The sequence below is a fragment of the Microtus pennsylvanicus genome, chromosome 4 (genome assembly GCF_037038515.1).
Source record: "Microtus pennsylvanicus isolate mMicPen1 chromosome 4, mMicPen1.hap1, whole genome shotgun sequence".
NCBI classification, from domain to species: Eukaryota; Metazoa; Chordata; class Mammalia; order Rodentia; family Cricetidae; genus Microtus; species Microtus pennsylvanicus.
Window position 1 is genome coordinate 7,668,201 of NC_134582.1, and position 27,858 is coordinate 7,696,058.

Below are 27,858 nucleotides of genomic sequence, written 5' to 3' on the forward strand. Positions count from 1 at the left end.
GAGTGTGCCATGCCAGTGTGTATGACTGTGTGCACTAGAGAGCACCGTTTAGCTCCCGAATGTGTGTGAGCAAGTGCTATGCATAAACCATGAGTGTGTGCCTTGTACTTGTATGAGTGCCCTAGGTTGTAGGCGGGTGGTGAATGGGTGCACTAGTGAGCATGGGACTTCATATGTGTGTACCTGTGTAGCTATGTGTTCCTTTCTGGGTGTGGTTGAATGTGAGTGAAGAAGCCCATGTGTTTGGGTGTGTGGGTGCGGAAGCGTACGTCTTTGTCCTTCCATGGTCCCAAGGTCCCGCATGGTGCCCAAAGAAGCCAAACTCGAGCTCCCCCGGCCATGAGGGGGTCCTCGCCCTGGGACCCTTTGGGCACGAGGGGGCGCCTCGCTACCGTAACCGGGACGCGTTGGCCTGGGCGGCCCGGGGGCGGCTCACGGGGCGGTGCCGGACTCTGAGCTGTGGGTTCTGGGGACGCTGCGCTCCGCCCCGAGGAGCCACGGCCGGGCACGCGGAGCAAGCAGCCAGAAGCCCGCGCCGGAGGTAAAGTTGAATTTCCAGTGTATGACCCGAGTCTGCACCTATCGGCCCTGGGACCGTTCGGGAATAGGGACGTAGCTGCGAAAGGGCTCCCGAGTCCGAGCGGAGCGTGGGTACCTGTCCGCGGGCGGCCACCGGAGGGAACGCAGTTCAGTTAGGGTAGCTAGCTGCGCTGAGGGCTCCGAAGCCCACGGAGGGGCGCTCGAGGGGTCGGTCCGGGCTGGGGCAAGCGGAGCGGGGTCGCCCGCGCTCCACGCGCTGGAAGCCGGAGGATCGGGCTTGGCCGCGTGGTGCGCTTTCATGGAGGTTCGGGCGGCTGCCGGAGACTGGGTCCTGCTGCCGCCCCGTCTGCCCGCGTCGGTTCTACCGGATCCTGGGTAAGAAGGGGAGAGGAGGGCGCAGGAGGTCTGCATCCGGAAAGGGACCAGGGCTCTCCCGGACAGTCCCGGGCTCGAAGGCTGTGCGCATCGGCTTCGGGGGAGAGGTGACTGGGGCGAGTCCGCGGTGCTGGTTCCCTTTTCTGGTCCGAGACGGTGAAGTGAACGCCCACCCACCCACCGCTTACACGCGCAGTCGCGCGCACACGCGCCTTGCACGCTTGGCTGTCCTGCTACCCTTCCCTCTCTAACCTACGAGGGCGCCGGCTTGAATAGGATGCGGGGCGGGTGCGGGTATCGACTTCCACACTCCGAATTCAGCGAAGTCTCTGTCCTCCCCGGCTCGGACAGCTACCTCTGGTCGGGACAGTGGCCCCGAGAGTGAGGAGTGTTGGGCGCTGAGGGGCTCTGAGCCTGGGCAATTGTATGCGGAAGGTGAGCTGGTTCCTTTGCCCCCTGGAAGATTGTCCAACCTCGCGATTTTGAGGGCACCCTACACATGTTTGCCATCGAAGGATTTCAGAGTTTGGAAGCCCCTAGGTCTCAGTCGAGTTCTCACTCTTGAAGCACTGCCCCGCGAGGAAGCACTGAGGTCATGTGCTGTCCTCGGAACCTTTTTGGTCACATCCAAATTCTCCTGCTCTTGGACCCTGGAGTTTAGAAGCTCAGAAGCAGCCTTGTCCTTGGCCCTTGGAGGCCCTAGAAATCCTCTCCGGCAGCCTCTGTCCTCCTTTGTCTCTCCTTTGCCCTTGGCTAAAAAAGGCCAGGGCAGCTTCCGGAGCAATGGCATGCTGTGAATAATGGATTTTGATCCAGTCTGGAACTCTGGGAGTGATTAAGTCGTGGCTCACACTGTGGCCCTGCCCTTGGGTCAGTTAAGTACCCCACTCCACCCACCCCAACAGGAATTTGTCTTCAGCAAGTGGTTTTCATTTCCACTGATGGGGGTGGGGAGGAATCCATAAGCCTCAAAGGCAAGAGGACTGTCCTCGCTTCCCTCTAGGGCCATGCAGGACTTTCACTGACCCGACCCTTTGGGTAGGTAGTCACTGGCCTCTCACCGGCTTGGGTAGGTTGTCAATGGGATTGCAGTGTCCCCTTATGCTATGACTCCCGGGGGGGTGCACATTCAGGGGTGAAACCCACTTCTTGGGGGACCCCGCTCTGTATGGTCTAGGCAGACAAAGAGGCACACACTCAGTGCTGTCCAGGACAACTCTCGTTTCTGGGTCTTTTTAGGGAGACCAATGACAGCTTTCCAAGGGCAGTGCAAATTTGTATACTCCATTTCGAGTTTTCACACACCCCCCCTTGAAGTTACCATAATTTAAACAAAACAAACCAAAATAACAAAACCAAGTTGGGTGTTTGTGGAGGCAAGGGGGGAGAGGAGAGCGAGTTCCTAGTTGACACAGAACGGAGCTGTGTGGTTTTCCTTTCCCAGTGCCTGGCAGAGCCATGCGTGGGCCAGATGCTCAGAAAATGTGTGCTGGTTGATTAATTGTTTGAGTTATAATTAAGAGGTTCTACCTAGTGTACGGCTGGGAGAGGCATTATCATAATTACAGGTGTGCGTGCCGTAATTAGCAGGTCCCATAAAACACATAGGTTGATAGGAAATGATAAAATGTTGGGGTTTGCCCTGGCAAGTGCAGGTCCTAAGCATCCTGGAGGATGGATTGAGGCAGATATGATGAAGCCCGGGATCCTCCCTTCCCCTTCTACTGGGCTGGTCTTCTGGACGAAGTGTGTCTCACCAGGCACCCAAAGGGCAGGGCAAGCCATGGGATGCCCGGAGAGGAGAGTGTTGTCAGCTCGGAAACCCTGGGCAGATTATGTGGGGGCAGACTGGAGGGGAGCAGATGTGTGGCACTGAGCATGGAGGTACTGAAGGTGGGCGGATCTGAATGATGAAGCTGGCCTCTGGTTCAAAATGGCACTTGGGGGCTGGAGATCTGAGTGCCTGCCCACTGATGGTCGTTTGGTGAGGAACAGAAACATTCACAGCTAACGCTATCCAGGGACATTCGAAAGGGTGGGGTATCAGGGAGCTCCCCACTGCTAGAGTGGGAGTATCTGACTGAACAGAGACTGCCCTCAGATGGCCCCCAGTGCCTACCATGAGGAGGGGCAACCATGTTGCTAGGGGCTGGTTCGCTGAAGCCTCCACAGTGGCTGACAGCTACCGAGCCACAGCTGGCTTGCAGCCCCCCAGAGGCAGAGGCAGAAATCCCTTTAACAGGGGTCTCATCTTCATCTTCTAGAACTTGAGGGCACTTGGGATCCTGTTCTGTGACAAGAACCCCAGCAGTCTCTCAAACCCGCCAATTTCCTTAAGCAGAATTCCAGAGGTTAACGTTTCCCAGTCAGGCCAGGAAGTGAGCCAGTCCTTTACCATCCAGACACCATCTACAGACACTAACATCTCCACTGAGATGGGGGAGATATGATGGGGCTTGAGGGGGGATCCTCTCCCCCTCTTTCCTAAACAGCTCGGAAGAAGACACTTGAAAAGCAGCCGTCCATCCAGTCAGCAGTCACCTTCCCCTGAGGACACGGGTATAGCGGATATGGGGCTCCGTGTCCACAGATGTGGGGCAGTCTGCAGGGTTCATGTCAAACTCAGTCCTGAACTGGAGGCTGTACCACAAGACAGCGCTGTATTCTAGCTTCAGGGAGATTTGCCCGTGTAGTAAAACACAAACCACAGCTCGTTAGAAATACCCAACATTTTGATTTGATTGCGAGTTTAAAGAAAGTCGGATTAAAATGCGAGTGTGGTACAGACAATTTTGTGTTGCTTCCTTCCCTGTAGAGTGGCAGACATGCCAGCAAAGCAGAGGCCTGGTCTTGGGCACAGCATCTCTCTCTCTCTCTCTCTCTCTCTCTCTCTCTCTCTCTCTCTCTCTCTCTCTCTCTCTTTCTCAGCATGCCAGTTTCCTCTACCAAGGCAGCTCCCCGAGATCTGGGCTCTAATGAGGAAGGCAGGGTGCAGGCTGCAGCCCAAGAACTCAGTGACTTCTGGATACTCTCAACCTCCTTAGACATTTGAATAGCGGCATTTAGATGTTAGACTAGACCCGAGTGGTGCTTTGAATTGAAAGGCTAGAATTCAGAGGCTCCGCTCAGCCTTCAAATCCTCTGGCTGATGTGAATACGGGGGCAGTTTTAGCTGAATTCCATCCCTAAGAGGCAGATTTATTTTTGTCAAGGCTTGGCTGTGGTGGGAAGGACTGTGGGATCCACTTGTCCTGACTCTTTGCCCCACTCTCCCAGTGGCTTCCTGGCTGTGAAAACTTCCTCAGCTGGGTTTCTCAGGGTTCTGCGTCCACTGTATTGCCACATATCATTCTACCTCTCAAGCAGAGGGTCTTTCGGACGGCCTGGCATGCATACCACTTGGCCATCCCTGCCCTGCGTTGTAGAGAGGGGGTGCTCTAGTTTGGTGGTGAAGGTGGAGCCTAGGAATGTAGATGAATATGGATCCTAAGTCAGTCTCCCAGTGTGTGTCTGTCTGTGTGTGTGCGTGTGTGTGTCTGTGTGTTGTGCGTGTGTGTCTGTGTGTAGATCTAAGTCTTTCAGAGCGTGTGTGTGAAGGTCAGAGAATAACCTCGGCTATTACCCCTTACTTTCCACCTTGTTGGAGTTAAGGTCTGCTGTACGTCACTGGCACTGAGTCTCTGGGGCTTCTTCAGCCTCCTGTATCAGAAGGCAAGGCTCCTCATGTATTACCCTGGCTTTTTACACAGGAAGCTTGTGTGGGATGGACTCCCTTACCATGTGGTATATCAGCATCTTTAGTCTCTTTACATCTTCACTATGTGAGTATTGTGGAAGTCATCCGGGTCCCTCTGCAGTGTGCCTCAGGGGAGGGGTTGCCTCTGACAGCAGTTCCCTGTAGATGGAGCTGGTTGTGGTCTCCACCTGTGTTAACAGAGACAGGCTTCGGTCACCGATTTGATGTCACTGAACTTGGAGATGATCTTGATGTCTCTCTGCCATCTGTTTTCTTTGACACAGCTCTGCCATAAGCTTCTCCCCAGATCACTTTCTGCACCCACCATGGCTGGCCACATGCTGCCTGTCTTTCAGAGCCATACCGGACACTCTGGTGCTTGGTGGCTTCACGGCAGTGAAGTGTGTGCCAGGTGACCAAAGTGAGCTCAGTGAGTGGATGCACCCAGGTATGAGCTAGAACCTGTGCTAGGATCCGTGTGCTCGAACTGGGGAAATGCCTCGACCGCTAAAACCTAGGCTTTCATTGTATAAACAAAGAAATGCGCATGGGTGCGTACTCACACACGAGTACGCATGCGCACACTCGCGAACACAGGCCTGGTGGGTGGGGCTGATATGAAGGCCTCGGAAGGAGGTGCAAAGAGCCTGAGCTGCATGCTCTGTGTTTGCCAGCATCTCTCCAGGCTATAGTTCCAGAACAGAGCATAGCATAGGTGTTAGTCATCTTTTATAGCAATGCTATAACAAGATATCTGAGGTAGGCCACTTTATACACACTAGATGATCTTTTTGGTTTTGCTTTCTGGCTCGCTGTCCCAGAGAGATATAATCCGTCATGCTAAGGAAAGACATGGCAGCCAACAGGGAAGAAAAGGTGGCAAGGTCAGGATGCTGGCTGGTCACGTTATAGCCGTACTTTGGGAGCGGAGTATGAATAGGTAGTGGGGTCAGGATATGGAGTCCGAAAGCCTGCCCCCAATGACTCACTCCAGCAAGGCTCCATCTTCCAAGGTCTCACTCTTTTCTTTTCCCAAAGCACCAACAGCCGGGGACCAAGAGAGCCTCTGGGGGACATTACCCAATCCCATATTCAAGCCTCCTTATTTCCTCTTCTGTGAACCCATCAGGATCCAACCACAGTTCCACCCTGACGACTCCATCTAATCCAATTACCTCCCAAAGACTCCGCCCCTAGATACACAGTGGGGGTAGCGGTTCACCTCCTTAATACAATAGCATTTAGGGGCCTGAACTCCTGAATGGGTTAAACCATATTCGAAACCACAGAGGGTGATGATGAGCATGGTGGTGTACGCCTTTAATCCCAGCATGGGAAGGCGGAAGCAGGCGGATCTCTGTGTGTTTAAGATGGTAAGAGCCTGTGGTAGTTTGAATGTAATTGGCCCCCATAAGCTCATAGGGAGTGGCACTATCAGGAGGTGTGGCTTTGTTGGAGTGGGTATGGTCTTGATGGAGGAAGTGTGTCACTGTGGGGGTGAACTTTGAGGTCTCATATATGCTCAAGCCACATGCACTGTCTCAGACCACTTCCTGTTGCCTGCGCGTTAGGATGTAGGAATGTTAGTTCCTTCTCTAGCACAATGTCTATGTACACACCATCATGTCACGCCATGATAATGGGCTGAATCTCTGAAAGTGATGCATGTATAAGTGTGTGTGTGTGTGTGTGTGTGTGTGTGTGTGTGTATGAGATCACTTGTATGTGTATATATGTAGCCACATGTGTGGAGGCGGTATGAGCAGATTAATTGTTGGGGGATGGTGAAGGCCAGAGGGTGACATCAACTGTCTTCCTCTACTGTAATTTTTTTGGGGGCCTAGACAGACTTGACAGCAAACCCTTAGGATCTGTCTGTCTGTCCCCTCCCTCCAACCAGTATTAGGGCTATGACATACTACCACATTTTCTGTGGGAGCTGGGGATCCAAACTCGGGTCCTCATACTTACACAGCAAACCCTTTATCCACTGAGCCATCTCTTCAGCCCTCTGATGCTTTTTAAGATAAGTGCTGATAGGATTCACCCTTGCTAGGAGGAAGCTGGAGAACACTGGCTGCTTCTCCCTCCAAGTTAGTCCTCTCTTGCTCTGTCTCCCGGGCACAGCTTTTAGACTGTGTAATGACTTTCTTCAGGCTGACATAGAGGCCAGGTATGCGCATCTCCCCTAGCAAATTAATAAGGAGGAAAACACGTCCCTTTCTTCCTTGTCAGCTAGGGCAGCCGGTTTTTAGCTGTGTGTCTCAGCTCAGGCTATAACAACAAAATTAATAAGTGAAATGTTTCTGCCATTTTCTTCCCACTTGTCCTCAAGTATCCAGAGACTGTTCAGGGTCTTGCAGTTCCAGCAACAACGGAGCCCTCCTCTGTCGTTGTGTTGAGTAAATCTGAAACCTCTGCCCTCAGACTCAGACCCTCAGACCTGAGGTTAGCTGTGGAATGTTTGCACACCCAACACTCAGACATCACTTGTGTCTCTAGACATCATCGTAATGAGATGTCATCAAAACCTGAGGTTGGGATGTTTATCTATAGACAAGAAACCAGTGTTACTGAGGGGCATCCAGACCCAAGTGATTGCCAGCCCTTTTTTGCTTCAGGTCCTTGTGGCTACTTAAAATACCACTTCAGATAGTGGAAGAGCAACTGCACTCACCTAGTCCAGAATTTAACCAGCTGCACAGTTGCCGTACGTTTCTAGAAGCTTCCTTCAGCGAAGTTTTAAACTTCTTCCATCCATGTGATTTTGGGTTCAATGGGGCCCTTGGGCTCTTCCCAAGGTCCTCGCCTCCTGCATGCCACCTGCCACAGCCTCACAATGGTCATGTGCCTGGGCTCGGAGCAGAGAAGCCCCTTACTCTTTGCGGGGCTGAAGGAAGACAGAGACAGCTTTCTGCCTGAGTCAGGGGAAGGAGCTTCCAGAAGTTTTGTAAGAGCCCTGATCTCATATGGGAAGATTTCCTGTGTATCTGAGGGGGAGGGGGAATCATGTTTAGTTTCCTCAGCGTGTAATTAGTGTACAAAATGTGCTTTATTATATAATGCACTTTTTAAATCATATTCATGGCTCCCAGTTACTCCCTTCTGCACCTCCCCTTCCAGTCCCTTTCCTCTAGGCCTTTTCCGACTTTCATGTCTTGTCTTCTTTATGTAAATCTATCACAATCCGAGGTTTTTTTTTTTAAATAGGAACTTAGAAATAGCCCAAGAGATAAAAGGCAGCGCAAAGGGGACAAAGGGAATTTTTTTAAAGGAATACTTGAAAAAGAGGGAGGGCTGGCATAGGACAGGGCAGGAGGATCAGGGGTTCAAGGCCACCCTTGACTGGGGAGTGAGTTTAATCACCTATTCACTCCAGTTTGTGTTGTCCTTCTACCCCTGGGTGTTGGGCCACCTGCTGGCGTGTGCTCAGCTTGCCAAGAGCCACATTAAAGTAAGCTATCTCTCTCTTCCCCAAACCGTCAGCTGTCCCTAGTCCCTAAACTAGGAGTGGGGGCTCACGGGCCACTTCTCGCTCCATGCTGCAAAGTCACCTGCCCTCAGTCTTGCGCAGGCAACAGAGCTGCTGTGTTCATGGGTTCAGCAGCCCTGACACATTCAGAAGACACAGTTTCATTCCCATCATTCTCATCACCCCTGACCTTTGGCTCTTACCATCTTTCAGCCCCTTCTTTCATGCTTCCTGAGCCTTGCAGAGGAGGTGTGATAGAAACATGTCCCATTTGTCATTAAGCTCTCCACAGACACTCCTCTGAACTGTGACCAGTCATCAGTGTCTGTCCATGTTAACCCCCCTCAGCTGCACGAAGAAACTCTGCTGAGGCCTGAGATCTGTGCGAATATGGGAGTGGAGCTATGAGTTTACAGGGCATTTCTTTATTATGTCAGTTCAGCAGAATAATGGTAGTTGCTTCACGATCTTGAGCAGCTTTATAATGCCAAGCATATGTTCCCTCTGCTGGAGCAGGCCTTAGGGCCAATCAGAAGGCAGTTGGTTACCCTCAAGACATCTGTGCCACTGTGGCTCCCCATGGGCTTATCTCACAATAGTAATCACTGCAGTTCACATGGTTCAGCTGAGTAAGACTGCTCATTGATCACTTCTCCACCACCACCGCCAACATATAGCACCTTCCAGTGCTATGCAAGCTACTCGGCAGGGAACATGTTCCTAGGTCAGTACCAACTGGATTTCTCCACGTCTTATGACTATTGTGTTCGTTATCTTCAGCAATATTGTGAAAATGGCTATTCTTCTAAAAGCAATCCATAGATTAAATGCAATTCCCATCAACATTTCAATGCAATTCATCACAAAATTTTTTTCTAATCTTAAAGTTTATATAGAAGCACAAATGAGCCCAGGTAGCAAGCAAAACAAAACAAAAACAATCCTGAACAATATAAATACAGCAGAAGGTATCATCACCGTGCCCAGTTTCAAGTTACACTACAAAACCATAGTACTACAAACAGCATGGTACTAGCACAAAATAGACTCAATGGACAATGGAATGCCATTGAGGGCTCAGTTATGAGTTCATGCAGTCTTCTTGAGTTTTGACAAAGATGACAAAAGCATACACTGAACAAAAGACAGCATCTGGACCCAATGTTGTTGGGAAACCTGTCATCTTGCACACAACCAATTCCAATGGATCAGAGATCTCAGAGTTAGACCCAGAACTCTGAAACTTCTAGAAGGAAGAGCAAGGAGTGCTTGTTAACAAATAGGCTTAGTAAGGATTCCTAGACAGGACTCTGGTTGCTCAGGAAAGATGACTCCAGCCAATAAGTGTAACTGCATTAAGTTACAAAGTTTCTGTGCTGTAGACAACACTGTTAGTCAGCTGAGGAGGCAAACTGTAGAGTGACAGCTAAAGCCGAGTGAGGATTAGTTCTACAATACACAGGAAACTCAAAAATCAAACACCCAGAAAACAACTCAGTTAAAAAGGAGAGTATTGAAATGAACAGTAAGTTCTCAGACAAAATACAGATGGTTAAAAATTGTTTTAAAGTTGGTCGGTGGTGGCGCACAACTTTAATCCCAGCACTTGGGAGTCAGAGGCAGGTGGATCTCTGTGATTTCAAGGTCAGCCTGGTCTACAGAGTTCAAGGACAGCTAGGGCCACACAGAGAGATCCTGTATCGAAAAACTAAAAAACAAAATTGTTTTAAAAAGTGTTTGCCATCCTTAGCCATCAGGAGAATGAAAATGCAAATTGCTTTGAGATTTTGTATTACTGTAGTTAGAACGTCTAAGATTAAGAAAGCTAAGGACAACAAATGCTGGTGAGGATGTAGGGGACAGAGAACCCTCGTGCACTGTGCATTGGTGGGAGTGTGAATTGGTGCGGACACTGGAAAGCGGTCTGGAGTTCCTCAGAGAACGATAAACAAAGGACTCTCACTTCCTACTACAGAGACACGTGCTCATCCATGTTCATAGATGCTCTATTCACAACCCGTCCGTACTCATCATCCAGCAACCAATGAGTGGATGGTGATATCATGCGACCTCTATGCAATGGGATTTTATTCAGCTGTTAAAAAAAATGAAATTTCAGGTAAATGTACGGAGCTGGAAAACAGACTAAATGAGGTAGCACAGACACAGGATGATAAATGATGCCTATGGAATAGATTAATTTTAAATAAGTGTGAGCCAGAGGAAAAAGTCAAAAGAATTATCGTCTTGCAGTAGTCTCACGAGGTATCCCAGAATGTCCTCTAACTATCTTCTCACCTCATCCTCCTGAGTTTACAAGCATGACCTACAATCCCTGGTTTCAGAGGAAATTTCTAAAAATACGTATAACTAAATGAAAATTAAAATACAACAAATCAAAATATTTACGACAGAACTGGAGCACTTAGGAAACTTAACATCACCAGATGCTTACAGCAGAAATAGAAAAGAGTTAAAGTCAGTGATTTACATCCAGATTTGAATCAGATCTTTTAAAACTCCTGGAAAAGAGATGCCCCCCCCCAGGGTCGGAGAGTTTTTTCATGGAGAATTCTACCAAATGTCAGAAGAAGAGGGAATGTTCCTTAACTCACTTGGTGAAGTTACAGTTACCTGGTGGCCACATGAACAGACAGAATAGAAACAGCAAACTGCAAATAAAACCCTCCGGGAGTGCTGTCTTAGTTTGGGTTTTATGGCTGTGAAGAGACACCATGACCATGGCAACTCTTATAGAGAAAACATTTAATTGGGGTGGCTTGTTTGCAGTTTCAATGGTTCAGTCCATTATCATCATGATGGGGAGCATGGCAGTGTCGTACTAAGGGAAGCTTGAGCATGCTTGAGGCCCTGGGACCTATCCTAATACCACAGAAAAAGGGGAGAAGATATCCAAGAGGCACCTGAGTTGAAAGTCATACCATGTTCATGGATTAGAAGACTGTGGTGCTGGTGTTGGTTCCCAAACTGATGAATAGGTTTAGCACCACCTGTGGGAACATTCCCACGGTTTTCCAGAGGAATTGCACATATGCTTATTAACCTCATTCTGAAGCTCATAGGGAAAGTAGGTGTGCCGTAACAGCCCAAAGAACCCCACAAAGGCTAATAGCGGCTGGGGTCTTTCTGGTCATACTTGTCCTTCCTCTCCAGCTACCATCATCCAGACAGTGCTGTTGACTGTGTCCTGGAGGGGTATACAGATCAACGACAGGACACAGAGCCTATACATTATGCCCAGCTGAGTTTTGGGCTGTTTCAAAGTCAGTTCAGGGCTGGAGAGATGGCTCAGTGGTTAAGAGCATTGCCTGCTCTTCCAAAGGTCCTGAGTTCAATTCCCAGCAACCACACGGTGGCTCACAACCATTTGTAATGAGGTCTGGTGCCCTCTTCTGGCCTGCAGGCATACAAGCAAACAGAATAATGTATACCTAATAAATAAATATATAAATATTTAAAAAAAAGTCAGTTCAATGGCAAGTCAGTTCAGTGGTGGACCTTCTCAGTACAAGATGCTGGAGCAATTGGTCATCTGTAAAGCACTGGGCTGACCCTCACCCAGGCCTGGCAGCAAGCAGCAGTCTGAAGTCTGGTGCACAGACCTCTGTGTAAATGCAAAATGTATGACTAGGAAAACATCTTTCTGATCTAAAGTAGGCAAAAAAAAAAAAATCTTAGATTTAAAACCAAGACCCATAGAAGACAAACCGGATACATGAGACCTTATTAGAATCAAAGACTACCCTACAATGACCCTTTTAACAGCGTGGATGGAAAACTACAGAGAAGGAGGATATATTTGCAAGCCATACATTCATGAAAGAAAACAAGAATATGAAGAATCAATAATCTGTCAAGGAACTCCAATTAAAACTAGGCAAAATATGAGAACAGAAGAGGAAATCCAGATGATAAATAGTCATGACAACATATTCCACATCATTAATCTTCAGGGATGTGGAAATTAAACCAAAGTGTGATGTATCATGGTCCATCTATCAAAACGGCTACAGTAAACATACTGGCAACACCAAACGCTGACAGAGAGGCAGGGGAGCCATTGCTCACACAGGCTGGTACAGCGCCTGTGGAAAACCACTTAGTGTTTTTGTTAAAACAAGACAAAACCAAAAAACTGAAAAAAACTAAAAAAGCATATAACAATATGGTTTAGCGTTGTAATCACTGTCTTAAAGTAGAAACAGGACCAACATGAATGTCTAGTGAGTGAAGGCACTTCTGCTAAGCATGGTAGTCTGAGGGGGCTCCCCAGGACCCCCATGCGGAAGGAACAAGTGTACTCTCAGACCGTTCTTTGGCTTCCTCATGCATGTTGTGGCGTGTGTGTGTGTGTGTGTGTGTGTGAATATGTGTGTGTGCATGTCCATGCCCCCCCATACATATAATTTTTAAACTTTCAAAGGAGAGAACACCCGTACAAAGCTTCGCCGTAGGTTTCTACAGTGCCAAACATGTTCCTAGAAGCCCAAACGGGAAATGACCCAGATGTCCTTCAAGAGGCGATGGTTAGCCAGGGTGCTGTGACTGTGCCTTCCACTCTCCTTCTTGCCTCTCATTTCCCTTGCTCCAAGGATCCTCCTGGAGCAGCGCCTCCCTTCATCCCTGATTCTCCTTTCCTGTCGCCTGGAGATTATTAATTAAGATTCTTTCAATTTTCTGAGCAAAGTTGGTGTGTGAATGAGGCATTTATGTAATTCTCTCTCACGGTTTTTCTTCCAGAAGTGGATAATGGGCTCGTTTCAAATTGAATTAAGAGATAATTAACACATGTGCAGGCACAGACAGGAGAGTAATGTCTCTCTTTCTCGCTCTCTTTCTCTTTCTCTTGTGTTAAATTGTTCCTACAAAGGCTTGGCTGTGGGCCTGACCAGTGGGATATAAAGAAATGGTCCCCGAGCCTTTCCTACATACACCATGGGGACCCTTAGAGAGCACGTGAGTTGGAAGGGACACAGCAGCCCTGGTGGCATCTGGGCCACTAGGAAGGTGATGAGGACCCAGCCTCACCAGGTCTAGCATTCCGAGTTAGATGGTGTATCCCCAGAAGAGCATTGCCTGAAGGCTTCCAGGGAGGTAGCTAAAAGGCATGTGTCACCCACTGCCGCACAGTTGTCACCCCCTCCTGTTGTCCTATCACACCCTGTTGTCACATAGTGATGACACCCTACTGTTACATGCTCTCAACAGACTGGCATGACTTGTCACAGGCTGTCACTCTTGTACGTTGTCACCAGAGGCACACTGTTCCCGTGCTGGCCCCAGACTACTCACAGCCTGCGGAGGAGACACTGGGGACCATTCCAGTAGCTCTGGCAGTTCCAAACTCCTTGCTCTACTTTTGACAACTTCCCTCTTGACCTTCTGAGGGTTGAAGGAGGCCTCATCCCCCAGTCAACATCTCCCCCATCCAGAGACTCCTTGGCTTACCCCACCATGCTTAACCCAAGACTATGTGTCTCATTCCCACTTATGAGCCGGTTAGAAGCCGTGCAAGGCAAGGTGGCTTCAGGTCATCACCGGGTAACCATTTCCAGTTCTTTCCTGGAAGGCATGGCGCAGCTGAAGTGGGGGAGGGAGTCTGAGCCTTTCCAGGACCCATAGCCTCCTGAACCCCCCCCCCCACCAGTTTACCAACTCCTTCCTTAGGTCTCTGCTCACTTCCACCAGGACAGATTGTCCCCTCCTCATTTGGGAATATAATGAGGCCAGAGTTGCTGCTCAGGCACCTTCTGCCAGACCCCAACTGTTCCCCTGGGCCACCACAGGATCAGCTTCTCAGAGAAGGTATAGTTGAGGCATGTTCCAGGAAGAGGCCCCTCCGAGGAAGCATCTGGCTTCCTCCTGGAAGGCAGGCAGTCTATGGCATCTCTGGTACAGTGGCCAGGAGAGCCTCTGCTCTGGTCCTGATGATGAGACCTGACTCATCTCAGACCACATTCAGCTGTAAAAGCCTCAGCTGATGAGACAGGAGCATGGTTCGGACATACAAGCTACAAATCCCATCCCCACAGGAAACAGTATTTCTTCCAGAAAAAAAAAATGTGTTTTCTAGTCCTGAACATCTAAGCAACCCACACACAAATTACCCAAAGGCGTGGGCAAGAGTTCCACTGGGGCCCTAATTATACCGTACAGCACGGGGGAGTGTCAGGTGCTTCTGTGATGAGCGCTGCAGGCCCCATCAGGCACAGCTCAGCTCTGGCAATAATCCTGGGCTCGAGCCTCTGTCAGGCAACCCGCCTCCACCCCCAGAGTGCCCGATGCCGCTCCCCAGGCTGCCGGATAGAGAGAGCCTCAGAGCCCAGCCGGCAGAGACCGCCGCTCTAGAGTCCGCCTGTCCTGTGCTTCTTCATAAATGTGTGTAGATGCGAGTGGCAGATGTGACATTTTAGCCATCTTAGTGTACGATTCAGTAGCACCAACTGCATTCACCATATCATGCAGCCATTACCTCCACTCCAAATTTTCATTACTCTAAACAGAAACAACCCCAACCCCACCACACACACACACACACACACACACACACACACACGTACCATACATTCTAATCGTTCCATCTTTATAACTTGGCCTGGTCTAATTCAAGGCTTCTTAAGCTTTTCCCATTTGCAATCCCTTCTCACCCGGAAAATTTTTATGTGACCCTGGATATGTATATACACACATACACAGTAGGTATAGAGATAAAACATTTACTGATAATCATACTGAATTTAAAAAAAAAAGATTCTTTGGTGTGTGTGTGTGTGTGTGTGTGTGTGTGTCTATCTATACACATCTGTACTACTGGTTTTGTGTGTCAACTTGGCACAAGCCAGAGTCATCAGAGAGAAGGAGCCTCAGTTGAGGAAATGCCTCCATGAGATTCAGCTGTAAGGCATTGTCTCAATTAGTGATCAATGCGGGAGGGCCCAGCCCACAGTGGTTGGAGCCATCCCTGGGCTAGTGGTTCTGGGTTCTATAAGAAAGCAAGCTGGGCAAGCCATGCAGAACAAACCAGTAAGCAACTCCCCTTCATGGCCTCTGCATCAGCTTCTGCCACAGGTTCCTGCCTTGTTTGAGTTCCAATCCTGATTTTCTTCAGTGATGAGCAGCAAAGTGGAAGTATAAGCTGAATAAACCCTTTCCTCCCCAGCTTGCTTTTTGATCATGGTGTTTCGTCACAGTAATAAAAACCCTAACTAAGACAATATCTAATGTTCACCATGAACTGAAGATGAAAGCAAACTTGCATATTACTGTGATAAAGAACTTGTTTATTTTTACCGGAAGGTTGAGCCTTGCCTGAAGATATGACTGTGTGGGTTGCAGGGCATCTTTGGTGTTTTTCACAGTTGACTAATGTTTCAATCTTATAGTTAACAATGTTGAGAATGCTACTTAATATAAATATATAGTACAAAATGACAATGTATGTTTAGGAACCATTCAAAAGTTGTCGGAAATGTTGTGCTAATCTCAAGCCAAAGTTCATTTAGTGGCTTTTTTCTTTAAATAAAATTTAAGTCAGCAGCTCAAATACTGACTTTTTAAATTAAATATTCTAACAGAGCAGAGTGTCAGGGTATTCTAACATTCTCGGGAATGGTAGTAGGAATATATTAAAAGTCTCTTTCTGTGATTAGACCATTATATTTCTGTAAGAGTGGAGAGCATCGCATGTACAGTTAAAACCCTGCAATTCATAGCACAGAATGGTCTTGAATCTGAGCCAAAGTGTTTTAGGTGATGCTTATTGGTATTGTGTGGCAGATTGGCACGCACGGTGCAAAGCGCGTGTGTTGAACACTTAGGCTGCACTAAGGTTGCAGAAATGAGCGATCCCGGGAATGGCTTGGATTCGTGTCTTATTTGATTTTGTTAATATTTGCCATGGTTTGTGAATTTAGAAATCTCTTCCTGTTGTCAAATGTTTCACGGCACCCCTCCCCCACACATTGTTACGTGAGAAATGGTGACCTTCGGATAAAGACGCTGTGCTCTCGGTTTTCCTGTCCCCGGAGCTGTGTGGCGTAGTTCGTGTCATGAAGCCATACGTGGCGTGAGGCTGGACCTTCTGCACGTGGATGTCCCCTTTTGCAGCACCATTTGTGCAGACAACTCCTTGCTGACAGTTCTATACTCTCCTTCCCAAGTGTGCTGCCCGTAGACCAGGATCTATGTCTGGACTCTTTGTACTATGGTCCCACACTGTCAAAACTGCTATAGTTTTTTAGATCCTTTGGCAACTGGGCAGGATTCCAGTGTGGTCTTTCCATGCCAGAATATGTGGGCTTCCCACAGGCCACTGTGACTCCATATGCACTAAGATTAGCCTTTTCCATTTCTCTGAAACCCTCTGAGATTTTGATGGGCTGTTCTAGAAAGGCCTTGCTTGTGAGGAAGTCCCAACACGAGCATTTGGGGTGTGAAGACTTAGGTTAACACATCGAATTCTGACTCGGGGTGCTTTTCTTTCCAGGACCCCAGGGTTTAAGCTGGAAAAGTTAGGGCTTCAGTATTTTTAGACTTGCAGAAGAATTGGGGAATTTGTGCCGCTTTCTAAGCCGGTGTCCTCCAGTGCTGGTGTCTCTTCATGGAATGAACAACATAGTCTGTTCCTCTACTGGCTCACTGTAAGGGCTCTGTCCAGACCTGGGACACATCGTGTTTGTAATTCTTGGTCTCCTGCTTTTCTAATGACTCTGCAGGTTTGTCTGGGTCTTTACAATCTTGACATTTTAAAAGGGAGCTCTTCTCAGCCTGGGAGGCCTTTTTGGTTTGATGAGGACCTTCAGTCATAGATTTTGTCTTCGTGCCCACCGTTCCTAATGATCATCTGGTAACTGGAATGCTGTTCTGCCCACAGTTCCCGGGGGCTTTGCACTTGCCTGGGATGGGTGCTGTCCTGTTTGTATCTGTGTATGGTCATGTGACTGTGGTTCTGTCTGTGGGGTGGGAACCAGTGACTGACTATAGAGACAGTGGCCTGTTGGGTCCTGTCCTCCCTCCCACCTACAGCTCAGAACCAGTGTGTACAGTGCCTCAGCCCTGGCCACTGCCCTTATACCCACCCAGTGTTCTTTTGCACCAAGGCTTCTCCCTCTGCAATAGTAGTCCCTGTGCCTTGCTCTGGGACGGCCAGACCCTTTCCCTATGGGTGCACTGTGTTCCTATGGGTGCCCATGTTTATCCACACTCTTTCCTGTGCCAGGAATTGGAATCTTCCTTTTGCTTGCCTGCTAGAGCCGCTTCGCAGTGAAGAGCCCTGTGTGTGCATTTGAGGTTGCTCTGGGGTTCTATCCTAGAGTGGGATGGGCTGAGCACTCCTAGACATCCTGCAGGGAACTGGGCGCAGAGTGGCCTCACAGCTGAGCGACACCATCCCATGGTACCAAGGGGCTCTTCAGTCATGTGCCAGTTGGCATGTGCCTAAATAGGGGTGAGTACAGACATTTTCACCCAGACACTTGAGGCCCATTTTTATCCTCTGATTGTCCCTCGTTCTCTGTGGGGTTTGGTCCTTAGTCACCCCATTATCAAGAATTCCTCAGTGTCCTTCCACGCCTGTACTTTATTACTCAGGTATCGTCATTCAGAATTAACTTACTTTGTTTTACAGGGAGTGGATAGGATTTAATTTATAATTAATGCCTAAAGGAGAGCATCCTAGTGTGTGTGGGGGGGGGGGTTTGCTTAGTGGGTAACTCTGAGTTAGGATCGATGGCACCCAGGCAAAAGCTAGGATGGTCACATATGTCTGAAACCCCAGACCTGGGGATGTGGAGACAGGAGGATTGCTGGGGCCTTCTTGCCAGCTGGTCTAGGTGAGCGTGGTGAGCTCCACGTTCAGTGAGATCCCGTCTCAGGTGAAAAAGGTGGAAACTGATAGAACAGGATACTCAGCATCCTCCTCTGCGTGGGTCTTTCAGAAGGGGGAGGAGACATCACAGTGTCGAGCTGTCTTGTCCAAGAACAGAGGATTGTACTCCATGTGTCAAGTTGACTGTTCCAACATTGGATGGAACCCAAGCCTTACATATACCCAGCCAGCACTTGACCACTAAGCACACCCGTAGGCCTCCTCTGTGTTTCCAGAATGTTGTCAGATCTCCTTGTTAAGAAACTGTGCACACGCCTTGGGAAACTTATTCTTCTGCTGTTGTTTTTGTTATTTTAAGAAGACTTCTTTTCAGTCACCATGCCCTCTGTTTGTGGATTTTATCACCAGCCATTTTAATAGACTCTTTATTCATTCAAGGCATGTCCCCTAGATCCTTGAGGTCTGCACCCTCTTCCAGTCCTGTCTGTAAACAGAGGTGCTCATGCCTCTCCCAGCCCAGCCTGCGCCACCAGCTGCTCCTCTGAGGCAGAGGCTTGGCTGCTGCCTCTCAACCCTGTCCCGTCGTTCTCTTGCTCTTTGCTTTCATTCCTCCCCATTAGACACAAGAGTGGCTTTAGACCCTGGCAGTTCATCCATCTTGACCCTCGACTCCCTGAGCATTTGGAGAGGGCTTTCTTGGCATCCATGGAAATAATCATACGTGGCAAGAGACAGAGTGTTGCTCACACTCAGCTGGCACACCCTGATGGGCATGTACAGCGGTGTGTTTTTGTTCTTCTGTCCTGTGGGTTCAAGACTTGCAACATGAATATCATCTTTGTTGCTGGGAACTGCAGAAGAAGGGACCAAGCCCAGGACCACGAACATCCTGATGCACTCTGACTCTTAGCTGACCCCAGGCCGTCCACAGGCTTCCCACCCGACCCCAGGCCGTCCACAGGCTTCACACCCGACCTCAGGTCATCCACAGGCTTCACACCCAACCTCAGGCTTCACACCCAACTCCAGGCCATTCACAGGCTTCACACCCGACTCCAGGCCGTCCACAGGCTTCCCATTCGACTCCAGGCCGTCCACAGGCTTCACACCCGACTCCAGGCCGTTCACAGGCTTCACACCCGCCCCCAGGATGGCCACAGACTTCACACCAGGATGTCCATGAGGGTTTGGGTGCATAAAATGACTCATTATCATTTCACAGGGACTACACTCTCCTATAAAAAAAAAAACTGTAAGATGATATTTTCTCTCCTAAAACTGGAATGGTTTCATTCCTTTCTCTTGTTACTAAAATTACCTGTATCTTTTGTTCAAAAGAATCTTAAAGGGAAAAATACAACAGGGAAAAACCAAGGAAGAAGTGAAAATTGCCTGGAATTCCATACCCAATCTGTGTACTACGAAGCTTCTCGGGTGTCCACTCCTGGCATCAGTGGCTCCCTATGACCTGTTTATCGCCCGAGTGCTGTCTCGGGGCACTGTTCCCGGTAGAACCAATGGGAAGACTGAAGAAAATGCGTAGTCTTAAGGGAAGGCTTGGATTTCTGAGTCCATTTCAACTCCATGGGCCTGCCCCCTGGAGTGCCTCAAATATTGTCAGGAGGGAGGTCCAGCTGATGCGATGCCTGTGGTCTTGGGGTGCAGGGGCATAAGCGAAGGATTTTGTATTTGCCAAGAGTGACAAATACAAAAACATTGGTACCAAACTGAGAAGAGTTTTTCTGAGCATAAGCCAAGGTGAAGGAGGCTGATGCTAAGGAAAGGTTAGCAGTTCCAGGTCTGGGGACCATACATAACCCCTAAAGAGTGTCCCCTGGAAACCAGGCTAGCAGGGTGTTGAGAGCCCAGCATTGGCCCTAATACATAGCTACCCACATAGCACAGTGTGGTCTTCAGAATGGAGGAGCAGACACCCCAGTTTAACACTGTGTGCCTTGCACGTGATGAGGGGCCTGAAATAATTACTCATTTATTCAGTAAAGTTGGAAAAGACATCATCAGTAAAGAACCATAATAACTGTGAAGTAAACTCTCGGGCCTGGGAAGATGTCTCGGTTGGTAGAGAGTCTGTCATGCGAGCATGAGGACCCGAGCTCAGGTGATGCCCAGCAGCCCACATCTGCAATCGCAGCTCTGCAGAGGAAAATGTCTCTCTGGAGCTCATGGTTACCCAGCCTAGCCAATCAGTGAGCGCCATGTTCAATACAAGACCCTGACTCAAAAACTAGAGTGGAGGTCAGGGGAGCTGGAGATGGCTCAGCAGTTAAGAGCACTTGTTGCTCTTGCAGAGAACCCGGGTTCAGTTCCCAGCATTAACGTGGTGGCTCAGAAACATCTGTAACTCTAGTTCCAGGTGACCTAATGCCTTCTTTTGACCGCCATCCATACCAGACACAAATGTGGTTCACATACATACATGTAGGCAAAACATCCATGTACATGAAATAAATAGATATTTTTAAATTTTTAATAAATAAACCGGGGAGAAATCAAAGAAATCACCTGATGCTGACCTCTGGCTTCCAAAGATGTGCATCTACCAAGCGTTTGTTCAGACATTCACATAAGCACCTCACGCTCCCGTAAACTTAATACATAAAATTTAAAAAGTAAAATTTAATTGTCTGAAATGTGTCCTGGTTTTTGGTCATTTTCTGTGAAGTGCTGGGTTTGCTTCTCAGGAACCTGGTTTAATCTGTGGGCTCTCAGTCAGGACTGTATCTACCCCAGCCCTCGGTGGCTCTCTTGGTACACACCCACCTTGTATTACAGTGTACAGTCACATTTGCCCCCAGTGTCCCCTCTGGACACCTTGCCCACACATCTAAGTTTCTTCCTGGTGTAGGACATGCCATCGCTAGTGACACACTCCTATCACACTGACAGGCAGGAGTGGACCCTTTTCTCAAGCAACCATGAGAATTCCAAATCAGATCCTTAGTTTCCCTGTCACTGTCATCATCTCTGCCTTTGAACAACCTGCTCGTTGGTTTCCATCCAGGGTGAATATCTCACAGGCAGATGGTCTCCCTGGCCTTGGGAAGAATTCACTCCAACCCCTGGTGGAGCAGGAGGCCAGGACTTGGTAGTTGGTTACCATGACTCTCAGATGTGAAGCCTTAAGAGGGCTCAAGATTATCGGGACTTATATTCATGAAAGAGAGAACAGCATCCAAGGTCCAGAGAAGAGGGACTCTCAGGCATGCCGGGGTGGTGCGAGGCTGTGTTCTTAGTGTGGTAATGCCCTGTTACCCTTACTGCCTGCAGCTCCTCAGACAGAGCTCCGTGGGCTGGACCTAAGTCCCTCTTCTCTGGGCTCCACAGCAAAAATGCTGACGTAAATAACCACTTCAGAGGGGAAAATGGTCTTACCCATGCCTTTGCATACAAATGCACTCATTATACTCCTCTTCCTGTGTGCTGGAACGGAATTAGCAGTTACAGCTATTCTGGAACACAATATTCTTAAAACCCGTAGGCATATAGGCATGCAGAGATGCCTGAGTACACATGGAAATGTGTTTGTACATGCATATATGTGCACACTTTGCATCCATGTGTCTGTATAAATACCTGTGTGCGTGCCTTTATACCCGTATGAGCATATATGTGTCTGTCTGTGTGTGTGTGTCTGTTTGGATGTGCCTGTGTGAACACGTGTGCATGTGTGTCTGTGAGAACATGTATGTCTGTGTGTGCCGGTATATCTGTTATGTCTATGTATGTCCTTGTGTCTGCACATTCGTGTGTCTCTGTGTGTGGTTGTGTCTTTGTGTCCATGTGCATACATATGTGTGTCTGTGTAGCTATTCATATGTACCTGAGCACTGGGGACAAAGGCTTCAGCATATGAGTCTAGGGGGACATCTCATGTCAAACACATGCCAATGCTGAGCATCTTTGTACCTGGTCGGTTTGTGGTTATTAGTGCCTGTGTGCTGGGGCAGGAGATCTTTTATATTTCTGAAACAGATGAGATCGGGCATGTTCAGAGTGGCAGCTAGCTGTAGACTATTTCTGAAACAGAACCATGAAGTTCCTGGGCCTGTCTTTGAAGGCCTTGCCTTCTGTTGACACCCACTTCACCCCACCGCCACACGATCTGTTGCTGCGTATTGTGACTGCCCTTTGGAAGGCAGCAGAGAGAGCAGCTGGTGTTCCTGATGAACTCCAGTCCCCTCACAAGCAGGGAGTCACAGCAGCAACACCTTAGTAAAGACTCCTGCTGCCAGGGGACAGCCTCGGGGACTGCTTTGCGGTGGGTGGAGTTTGCTAGAAAACCAGATTGGACTGAAGGAACAAACTGCAGCCTTCCAGGGAAGTGTAAAGTCCTGGAAACAGCCAAGAATGAGTATCCTGTTTCTTTTTTATCCTGTTGTGGTCACAGCATCCAAGCTGAACAGACACTTTTCTAAGTCAAGGAGTCAACCAAGCTAAACAGAGGAGCCGCTAAAGGTTCAGGAAGTGGAGCACAGTGGGGATGCCAGCAATTGAAGGGCAACCTTCAGGAGGGAGGGCAGGGAAGAACAGGACATGGGCATAAACAGAGAGCGAAGCAGAGAGGGCATTGGAAGGGGGTTCTGTCTAGTTAGGACCCTTAGATGGATGACCCACGAGGCCTGTGAGCCTGGGGTTAGGCACCACTTTGGCGGTGGTAGGGTGGAGGCCCTCCTTCAGAGATATGGGTTGGGGAGTGAGAAACAGACATAGCCTGGCTAGAGCCACAGGCCTGAGGGAGTTTCTGTCTTTCTGGAGAAGGGAGAACCTGGCAGAGGAGCTTGGGAAAGAGGAAATGAGAAGAGCCATTCCTCCCACTGTGGGCGGGTGGGATCCACAGCACAGAGCAAAGCCCTCTTCCTGAAGGAGCAGGACACGTGGCGTGAACAGAGAGCGAGGCAGAGGAGGTTCTGTCTGGTGAGGACCCTTGGATGGGAAAGGCTGGGATTTGGGTCTGAGCTTCGGGAGTTGGTTCTTGCCTTCTCTGGTGCGATGTTCCCGAACATGTGTCTCATTTGTTAATGGAGGACAAAACACTAAGGAAGAGGAGCCGATTCTGAGAAGCTGTTATGTTTTCATTCATCCAGTCAGAACCCTGCACTGGGAGGCTCATTTGCACAGTGAGGACGTTGTTGGGAGAGAAAGCACAAACCACTGTGATTCAGCTAAATGCTCTCAGAATAGATGTAAAAGGTCCCTGAAATGGCTCTTAACCAGGGATCAGGGCGGCGGAGACTAATTCCATGGGGTCCCAAAGCCACATGAAAATCAAGGCAGTGGATGGCTGTGTGCATGCTGTAAGGAACGGAATGTTTCCTGATTTCTCCAAGGGCTGGGTGTCCCTAAACTAAACATAGGATTTGTCCTATCATTACAGGGGTTTGAGAGGCACGGGCAGAGATCTCACGAGATGGCACCAGATGACGATAGGCACGTAGGATGAGGCCCCGCCTGGAAACCGTCATCACGGGTAAGGACCGGGGCTGTTGAAGAAGCAAGAGTCCACCATGTGCAGCCCCAAGGCAACATTAAATGGCAGATAGCGTTACAGTTGGACGGTAGACTGGATGTGGAGGAAAAAGCAAAGGATGAACATTCAACCAAGGATGCCCGTGGTGTTCTGGGAATGCCGTCCCTGCTTATGGGTTGGGGAAACTGGCACGGGGGGAGCTGTTTTTGGAGCTAACACTGAGTTTCATGTATTAAAAACCCACATGATGGGTATGTGTGGGAAGGTACCATCGTCCTTCAGAGACCTCTAAGCCTCCTCAACCTGCCTCTCTCTTACCTGCCTGCCTTGCGGGGGCAGGTGATTAACTAGTGAAAGCCAAGTGTTTCTTGGAGGATGGAGCTTGGAGTTTCTGCCTTCCTCCTGCAGGGACACGGGCCCTTCTGTCACCCCAGCCTCTGCGGGAAGAACAGCAGCTTCACAGCAGGGAGAACCGTTAGGAAGGCAGGTGACCCCTGTGCCACAGCGGCCCTGCCCACTCACGCAGCACAAAGAGTATCCACCTGCCTCCTCTCAAGTATGCCCACTTCAGTCTGGTTCCTGGAGCTCTCCCTGCACCCCACACTCTGTCCAGGGCCAGGCTCTCCTCACCTGCCTTCTTCCCTTCCCTCCCTTCCTCCCCTCCCTTCCTGCATCTCCTGACTCCTCCTTACCTCTCCCCTTTACCCTCACCTACTCATTCTCTCTTCCTAGCCTGCCCTGCCCACCCTCCCTCCTTCTTCCTTCTCCCTCTTTCCACTCATAACCTCTCCTCCTCACCCACGCTTCCCCAGATCCCCCTTGCTCTCCCCTCCTCTCCCTCAGCATCTTTTCCTTTCTTCCCGGTCCCTCTCTGGGTTTTGTTTTGTGTGCTCTTCTCGGGTGTTTTCAGGTACTGCATATGTTCTCAGACATGACTGACAGGTGAAGAGACAGGCATGGTGTGGCCAAGCTTGACATGCTCTTCCCACTCAGTTCCTGGTCTTCCACCCAGGGAGTGGAAGGTCCTCTTCTGCACACAGAATGGGTGCTCCCGGAGCTATGCTTGGGTAGATGAAGGAGGCCGTCTTTCCTGCAGTCTTGCCTTGTGCTGCCCGTAACTCTGTCTCCATAAGTTGCCGCCTCTTCAGGCTGACCCAAAGGTGCCTTGGTGGAGCACCCCGAGCTGCCTTCTTTACTATCTCAATTAACATAGCCCCCAGACTAGAGGTGGTGGAGGACCATAATTGCCCTAAACTCTGGCGATGAAGGAAGGATGTTTCCTAATTTCCTCTGCTGTGTACCCCAGCATTCCTCCAGTCAGTCATTAAAAACGTCTTGATGTCTAACCTGAGTCCCTTCACTGCTGTTTGTTGACTGTGTTACCGTCGCTGGGGATTTTCATTGAGAGTCTAATTGTTGTTTTTCTTTCGACACCCACACTGTTAGACTGTTAGTACTATGTTTGGGAAGTGAGAAATCAGAGACTGTGAGTTGCAGAACAAAACCCAAATTTGTTTGGCCACAATAGTCTAAAAGAAGCAACCTTTTCCTCAGATGTTGGTCTCACTGACAGACACAGTTGAGGAAGTCAGCGGGTTGCGTGAACGAGTGCATAAGAGGACCAGAGGCCTGCACTTCTGTGATGGGCTAGAGTCAATGTGGGCAGGAAGCCTGGTGCCTACCCTTCGAAAGAGCAAGAATATGCTCTCCGCGCTCCCCTGCCCTCCGCGCTCCCCCTGCCCTCCGCGCTCCCCCTGCCCTCCGCGCTCCCCCTGCCCTCCGCGCTCCCCCTGCTCTCCGCGCTCCCCCTGCCCTGTACATTTCAGGGGCTGGAGATGGATCAGGTTTCTCATGAGAAGCCCCACAGCACCCCACCCTCCCAGTCACGGGATGCCTATGGAAAGCTTCTGCCCAGAGTCTTGAGGCGCCATCCTCTGATGTAGGCAGAGGTCACAGGGGAAACCTGGGCTCCTTCCACCTGCTAGTCACTAGCTGTTGTTCAGTGCCTTGCAGCCCGGTGTCAGCAGGACTCAGCCACAGTGGAGAGTCTGGCAACATGGGACACAGGTGTCCAGAGTCCAGCAAATTCTGCCACCATACAAAGAATTAGAAAGATTTCAAAACGAGGAAGAAAGGACAATCAGCAGATCTGAGGTCAAGAAGGCCAGACACTAGAACTTCCGGACAGCGATATAATCCCCTACTGTGAAGATGCCCCAGCGAACAACCAGAGATGTGGAGGGATGTGAGCAAGTGGAGCCACCACTATGGATCAGAGCACACAAATACAAACTGACTGAGAAATGTAGAGCTGAGAAATACAAGAAATTAGATGGAATTCTCCAGGGATGGGTTCGGCCAAAGTTGGCGTAGACAGACAAGAGTGAACCAGAGACAGAACAACCTACTGTGCTTGGTCTTCAGCCGTAACAACAAAATTTGGAGGTGGTAATCAGTTTTGGCAGTGCCAAGGACTCATTTTGCCCACAGTACTGATGGGATGCAAAATGGTCCAGCTATTCTGGAAGACGCCTTGGCAATTTCCATTGGAAATAAACTTGCAGCAGTCAGCCAATCTAAAAAAAAAACGATAACTCAGACCTTGGTCAAATTTAAAACTTGTTCTCTCCCCAGAGCTGGTCAGGGAGGGTGGGGGCATATAGGAATGGTTACAGCAGCATTGTTCATAATAGCCAAGTCCTGGAAATAATCAAAATGCTCTTCAGCTTCCGGATGGTTGATCAAACTGTAGTTCACCCTGCCAATTAGTTGCGAAAGGGTGCCGTGTGCACAGAGGACCAGGTCATCTCCAGGGAGCTATGTGATCTGATCTCAGAATAATTGGACTCCATGATTCTGTTTTCTCAGCCTCCCAGAATGGCTCAGCTGGGACTAGAGAGCAGGCTGGTGACATCACGGGTAAAGAGTGGATATGGCCGGAGTACAGCAATGGGGGAGCCAGCAAATGCTGGTAAGCTGGATGCTCAGTCAGACTGTGCCCTGCTGTAGGAGCGGCCTATAGGTTTTCAGGTATTTGTCGTCGTATGTACTGGGGAACGGGGCAGCAGGATCTCTCCGTGTTATACTGATGGCTTTATGTGAGTCTGCAGGGTCTCCAGGGCAGTGACAGCAGCCTCGCCTTGTGCGTGGGAGTCATTAGTAACCAGGTTCCCTCGTGCCTATGGATTTGGAGAGTTATGTCCCATAAATCATAACTGAAAAACACTTGTCAATTTCTCTGTCAACATTATGGCTAAAAAATGGATCTAATTAGCAAGTTTTCAGTCCGGTTCATTACACACTCTTGTGTATATGTGAAAATTAACACTTGGTAATTGTGTTCCTTTGACAGAGAAAACAAACTCATTTCAAAAATAAAATGACCAAACTCATATATGAGTTTAACAATCAGAAAGATAGGTCGGAGCCGGGCGGTGGTGGCGCACGCCTTTAATCCCAGCACTCGGGAGGCAGAGGCAGGCGGATCTCTGTGAGTTCGAGGCCAGCCTGGTCTACAAGAGCTAGTTCCAGGACAGGAACCAAAAGCTACGGAGAAACCCTGTCTCGAAAAATCAAAAAAAAAAAAAAAGAAAGAAAGAAAGATAGGTCGGGTGGTGGTGGTGCATGCCTTTAATCCCAGGAGGCAGTAATCCCAGCACTCGGGAGACAGAGGCAGGCAGATCTAGTTCCAGGACAGACTCCAAAACTACAGAGAAACCCTGTATCAAAAGAAAAAAAAGGAAAAGGAAAAGAATAAAAAACAATTAAACAATTAGAAAGCTGACATTATAGGCACTGGGGAGGCTAAAGCAAGAAGATTGCTGCAAGTTCAAGACCACCCTGGACTACAACACAGTGAGACCCTGTCTCAAACAATAACAATAGACAAACAAATAAAACTATTACAGCCACTTTCTCAATCCATAAATAATTATTACCCCAATTCATATGATGTTTTTCTTGGTAGAACAGGTAAGATTGAAAGCAAGGCGGGGCTGGAGAGATGACTCAGTGGTTAAAAGCGCTGGCTGCTCTTCCAGAGGACCCAGGTTCAATTCCCAGCACCCACATGGCGGTTCACAACTGTCTGTAAATTTCAATTCTAGGGGATCCAGCACCCTCACACAAACATACATGCAGGCAATACACCAATGTACATAAAATGAAAATAATTTTTTTAAAAAAGTAGCAAGGCAATATCTCAGCAAATTTTGAGCGTGGCCTTCTGGTCGTCATGGTCAGATGCGTTTTAGTTTTAAACGATTTTCAGCTGCAGTCATTCAGGAGTCGGTTAGGAGAAAATTAACCTCGTTTAGGTCACATGTGACCTGTGTACTTGTGCGACCCTGTCCTCTCAGCGCTTGTCTCTGCCTGGAAAAAAGACAAGACCAGTGGAAGAG

General features: G+C 49.0%; 1 protein-coding gene across 4 annotated transcripts in view; it reads left to right on the forward strand.

The window, feature by feature from the left end:
* The first annotated feature begins 435 nt into the window (after positions 1 to 435).
* Kcng2 (potassium voltage-gated channel modifier subfamily G member 2) overlaps positions 436 to 27,858 on the forward strand; it is a 66,982-nt gene continuing 39,559 nt past the window's right edge. Inside the window, exons 1-3 of one of the 4 annotated variants that reach the window (XM_075968185.1) lie at positions 436 to 541; positions 23,366 to 23,458; positions 23,867 to 24,014. The gene's annotated coding sequence lies outside the window, so the exon portion shown is untranslated. Of the gene's footprint in view, positions 916 to 22,749; positions 22,906 to 23,365; positions 23,459 to 23,866; positions 24,015 to 27,858 lie in introns of all 4 variants that reach the window. The other 3 variants (XM_075968181.1, XM_075968180.1, XM_075968182.1) reach the window with 3 other exon arrangements.